The 6,000-nt window shown below is 42.8% G+C and overlaps 1 protein-coding gene across 26 annotated transcripts in view; it reads right to left on the reverse strand.

Annotated features, from left to right (window-relative positions):
• The window catches only part of adgrl2a (adhesion G protein-coupled receptor L2a), a 93,487-nt gene extending 88,762 nt beyond the window's left edge, over positions 1-4,725 (reverse strand). For 13 of the 26 annotated variants that reach the window (XM_067512731.1, XM_067512727.1, XM_067512739.1 and 10 more), the window contains exon 1: positions 3,908-4,725. The gene's annotated coding sequence lies outside the window, so the exon portion shown is untranslated. The remainder of the gene's footprint in view (positions 1-3,907) is intronic. The other 13 variants (XM_067512726.1, XM_067512722.1, XM_067512721.1 and 10 more) reach the window with 3 other exon arrangements.
• Between the last annotated feature and the right edge of the window lie 1,275 nt (positions 4,726-6,000).

Genomic DNA, 6,000 nt, shown 5'->3' on the forward strand with positions numbered 1-6,000 from the left:
GAGAGTGTGTGTGTGTGTGTGTGTGGTGTCTGTAAATTGGACTTAAAAAATGTATTTAAATAAATGAAAGAAAAGAAAAATTGTGTATAAATGTTATTATAAAAATAATTCAGCCATTTTTCCAGTACAAATGTGTTTGTAATTTTCTAATAATCCTAAAATGATTAAAGTGATAAAAATTCATATACTGGCTGCAATTTTATTTGAAAATGATTACATTTAAAAACATTTTTATTTCGGCTGATAAATTCCTATTTCTGAACAATGCTGCACTGACAGACATTTCTTGGGTGTGACCTGAACGCACACTGGTAATAGTACACAGACTATCTTATCTGAAACCCAGGTCGTGTTTTCAACATGAATGATTAAATTACATGTGCTACGATAAGAAACCGGGCCAATATGTTACACAAATCGTTTTATGACCAGAAAACTGTTTTTTACGACCCGGCACTTTGCACTTTGCACTTCCTTTTCTTCACAAAACCTTTCAGTCACACACAAAGCGAGTGAAGCAATGAGAAGGAGATGCCAGATAAGCTCAGGGACGCTGCCACTTTACTAGTGCACGGAGTCCTATATGAGAGCCATCGGCTAATATCCATGTTGTTTCTTGTCACCAGAGTTTGAATTGACCCTCACTTTCCACTCCCTACGTCCTTGCTGTGTAATGTTCTGCTAGGAAATTATTTAGGCAAGCAGAAAGTTTCACCTGCCATTTCAGGGGCATCGAATCCCCCGCTGCACCAGAGGCCTTTGGCAAGTGGAAACAAATGTTTCACAAAATGGCAGGGAGGGGAACACAGTGGCGCTCAGCGTTTTACTGATTGCCAATCGTAAAATAAAATCAGTCATGAAAGGGAAAGTATTCCGGCCCACCAAAAGCCTGCACGTTACATTAAATTTGCCATAGCTTTCTTTTACAGCCTTGTTTATTCCCTTTAATGGTGAGCAGTTATCCGCACAGTATGGCTCCATGTAGGTGGTTTAGCAACAGAAAAGATTGCATCTAAAAACACAAACCCACAATTTACTCGCCAAATAAGCACCAGAATGTAAATGTAAATGCTTTATCTTGCTGCAACCCCTGACTTCACAGCCTCCATCCGTTGCTTGGTTCTTCTGTGGAGTAGAGCTAACATCATTTGTAAGAACTGCAACTTGAAAATGGTTCTCGTTCCTTACACGCTGTTGGCTAACAAAGAGCGTGATGCTCAAGACGGGGAAAAAAAAAAGATGGGTTTGAACTTTGTTCATTGCACGTTAAAGCACAACATCCCCGTAGTTTAACACAGACACAAACAATCCATTCAGCCACAATGCCACCTCAAAATCACTTATATGGACTCACCAATCACTGCTCGCACAAAGAAACAAACAGGCTGAAATCCATGCTCGTGTGAGAGGGCGACATAGAAACAGAGTGAACACAATGCTGCCACTGGTCAGTGTGTGCACGGTCATACAGAATTCAATCAATAACAAATTACCTTAATAAAGCTAGAGTGGAAGTGCCTGGCTTATTGTTGTAATTTAAAAATATGCAGAGGCTATGAAAGTCCCATTATGATCTGTTGAATCCACCAGTCAAATGTCTCAGCTGTTGTTCTGGGGGGGAAATATCCCATTAGAAAATGAAGCAACAGTCCATAATGTCACAAATTTTGATGTGTTCTCAGTCGCTGGCTTAAAAGTCTTGTGTGCTGAGAGAGTGCGAAATAAAGAGTTGAGAATGAAGTGAAATGTAGCACTTTGTCTCCCCCAAACCCACATAGAAGTGTGCTGGGCTGTATTGATCTGCAAGTAGAGATGAACGCACAAGCAAAGAGAGGCAATCTGGTCCTCTTTTCAGATCAACTGCAGCTGCACTTCTTTGAAACCGGACGCACTTCCACTGAAATAAAGCTATAGACTGAAAAAGGTAAAATGCTCATAATGGCATGCTTGAGCTACACGCACAATGCAGCAAGACATCTGAGAAGGCCATTTCCCTTTTAGGTCCGCATTCACAAGTAGTTTGTACTGTTTCCACTGAGTGTATGATTTTCAGACTCCAACAAATGGAAACATTTCAAATTTTATCCTATTGTTCCCATAAAAAAAGAAAAAAACCCTTTGCAAACCACATGTAAGACATGTATTTCATGTATTTTTTCCTGCTAAGAACCAAATATTCGTTCCCAATGTAACACACTTTAGACTTTGCCAGTCGCTGTACAATTAGTCAGTAGTGTAAAAGCTCTCACACCACTGCAAAAACAAATAGTGAGATTATGCTACACACAACATGTCATGCGGCCCTACTTACACGAGCGGGTTAAGATGCACAAGGCTTTCAGGTTTAACAGCTCACACAGTCTTTCTCCAGTCTTTTCATGCTCAGGCAAAACCTGTGTCAGAAAATACAACTGCTTCCATCGTGGAGGGAGTCTGCTGACCACTTTGAAATGCTAATACGTTTCTTCCAAACAGCTGGAGTTTGTACTTGCATTAATTCAAACAATTTTTGAGAAGCGCAAACGTGAAATAAAGAGGCTTGAAGAAGCAGTGTACTCCTGAAGCCTGAGAAAGACTTGCATTAGCTCATTTTTCACATTCCTGAAAACTCCAGATTTATGCACAAATAAGCTGCCTTTGTATTTCTTTGAATGTCAGTTTGTATGGAGAGGGTGATAAAGTCACTACATCCTCCCCACACTTGGTTTATTCTTTTATTGTCTCTCTTGTCGAGTAAAGTCTTAGACAAGGTCGAGCAGCTTTGCCTATTCACACAGAATTGCTGTAGGAGAACATTTGACTGCATATTGGATTGAAAAATATAAAAATCAACAGATGTCACTTTGTACAGTACTCCTACATCCTATAGGGCAGCGATGATGAATGTGCTACATCTATATTGAACCCCAAACACAGAAGTGACACACGCTCTAGACTCGTTGCTCTCTTTTCTCTTTAAGATGAGACGCACAACCAAAACACACACACACACACACGAACACACAAGATAAAAATAACGGGGGGAAAAAGCTAAGCAGCGTGTGAAGACTGGAGCTAAACGTATCCCAACGCACTGATCGATTACTGAACATTACTGCTGTGCTCCGGGCTGCCAAGCACCGCCGCTTGGCCGCTCTCTGCGTGTCCGTGTCGGGGCGGGAGAGGCGCACACGCCGCGCTGCTCCGCACCGCGTGTGCGCTTCAGCCGCTTCTCTTTAACACATGGTTGACGCGTTTCGAACCGGTAGGCCCTAAATAATAAATGCGCAGTAAATGATCTAATTTTACTGCAACTCTGCGCCGGCTGGGTTTGAGTAAAGTCCAAACGAGCATTGCCGACATCTTTAATAAGTGTTTTCAGTTTTGTTTGTGCCTTTTATTGATTTCCATCACATCCCCTGTGCGCTTAAAGCCCATCCAACAAAAGCTATCTCAAAACTAATTATTACACAGGTAGGCGAGGCTTGACAGATTTTGCCTTTCTTCTCTTTCTTTCGACAAATAGCCTAGTCACAATTATAATGGATTAGCCTGGGAATGCTCTCAAGAGCAGAGTTTCCATTCAGCCGAGCACATCAATCCACATCTGGTTATGGTTTGATTAACCATTTTTCAATTAGCCACGGTGCCCGTCGGACTCTTTAAATTACTACCGAGAAGAGTAAGAAGTGCTCTGTTTAAAAGAATTATTCATTGATCAAAGCAAATTAGCACCCACCCCTCGGTGAAAGGTGACTTTTTGAAAAAGTCGCCAACCGAGTCTCCAAAAGCAAATGGGCGCTGAAGTGACGCGCAGAGAAGGAAAAGTTCCTACTCTCCACATCAACTTGTCAGAAAGCTGCTTAGGGTCTGATTTATAAAGTAATGGTGAGACTAATGTTCGGAAGAAGAAGAAAACCGCTCTTACCTTTGTCGAAAAGCGAAGTGAAGTCAAACAATGCACAGATGAGGTCAGTGGGAAGGAAACGTGAAGAGGGAAACAAATAAAATAAAATGTCAGATTGTGGAAAGACAGTCTGATGGGAACTCCTCTGCAGCGAAGAGAGTGAGTCTGCAGGTCTGAGGCATGCTCCCCTAATTTGGGACAGGGGCTGGTTATCAGGCGGCAGGTCCCCCTCTCAGCCCGTACATTCCCCTACACCGGACAAACACTCCCATGGCAAGCGAGGTGTTGCTGTGCGCTCAGTCCTAACTCATCAACACCTCATGTGCCTTCGCTCCCGACGCAGCAACAACAAGCAAGAAGAGGCAAAGCTGGAGCTCGGGGGACAAAAAGGCAAGTGAGTGACTCAGAGAGGGGACAGACAAGAGTGGGGCTTTTTTTTTGTTGTTGTTGTTGTTGTTGTCAGTGTCTGGTGGAGGGGAGAAGACGAAACGCGCTCCCCCGACGCTTCCCTCCTGGCTCCTCTCAATGAGACAGTGCGGACTGGACACGTTTCGGCGGCTCGCCTCTGGAAGAGATCCCGCTCTCAGTGTTGAGACACTTGGTGGAGGCGGCGCGGAGCGGGCTTCCAGTAAACAGCGCCAGTGCAGTGGAGGAGCAGGCTGCCGTCTGCATGGGGCTGTCTGAGCCGAGGAGCCCGCGAAAACCTGACATGGACTCGGAGTCTGGACCCGTTCACCACCAGCAGCAGCAGCAGCAGAAACTAATCGCATCAACTTGACGCAGGACTCAGCTCAGAAGAGATTCAGCTACATCATTCATAAGAGAAAGGAGGTTATTACTAACCCCCCTCCCCCATTCGGCTCCCTTTTCTGCTTAGAGATGCAACAATTCCTTCCTTTTGGGCACCAGAGGCCCATACTCTGTCACAGTAGGCAGCTCTGCCTGTTCAACCAATGATAGAGGACTTCTTCTACTGTAGTACTACCAAGCATCAAAAAGAACAGACAGAGGTTTTTTTTCCCTCAACATGCCCCACAGGATAACACTCTGGCCCAAACAGAAGCGGTCAAGCTGGTGCTGCTGCTGGTGCTGCTGGTGTGTGGAGCCAAGTGTGTGGAGAACCAACCTTTTTTTTTTTTTTTTTTTTAAATAAACTGTGGCGATCCACAGTTGGTGTTTTCTCCATAATGCAGGGGTTTGCAGTTATGAAGTTAAGCTGTGATCTACTATTGGACTTAAGGTTTCATTAAAGCCTCATAAAAAGTAAAACATAAATTCTCTATGGGAACAGAGAAAATTGAATTTCCAGTGCAGTTGTTATTTTTCATTCTTTCATGGGGGCCTCTATCTTAAAATCAGAAAAACAAAAATCTAAACACATACTGCAGGTCATAACGGATTCATGTTTATTTTCTGCATTTGGTGAAGACTTGGAACATGTTATGATCTGGTTGAGGAATTCTGTCCAGAAACATGATCAGGCAGGACGTAGGTACACACCTGGCTTTAATAAAAACTGTCTTTCACCCACTATGGGAGAAATGTGAAGTTGAGTCATGCTTGCCAGGTGAAGGTGAACGCAGTAGAGGGGACAGACTTATGTTTTCATAAGCATAATTTTACATAATAATACAGCCCTTTTTTGCAAGGGACAAAAAAGAGAAAACAGATGTAATAAAAGGTCACCCAATGGCAGGCATTCATATCTGGAGAAATGTTTATTTATAAGCCGAGAGTAAAAACATGTGGTGTCTCTATGGCTTCATGGCTTACCCTTGCTTTTTTTTTTTTTGCATGAATTCATTTGAATCTGCTTCCTCGGATTGTCAACAGAGGGCATTAGACTTATATTGCTTTTCTTCTGAATGAACATAATTCATAGAACTGTAAAAATCCCAAATAGACAAAACATAAACAGGTGAATGCAGAGATATGTGCGCATCGCACCGTAATTAATTACAAACCACTTTGTGTGGGTGACCCCAGCTTGTGTAGTCGTTTCTTTGACGAGTAACAGAGGTTTTCACATAAATTGTTTACGTGCAATTGTTTATGATAAACTGTGATATAATCATATCTTGCAAAGGCAGATTGCACATAATCACTCACCAAAT

The sequence above is a fragment of the Channa argus genome, chromosome 8 (genome assembly GCF_033026475.1).
Source record: "Channa argus isolate prfri chromosome 8, Channa argus male v1.0, whole genome shotgun sequence".
Classification (NCBI taxonomy): Eukaryota; Metazoa; Chordata; class Actinopteri; order Anabantiformes; family Channidae; genus Channa; species Channa argus.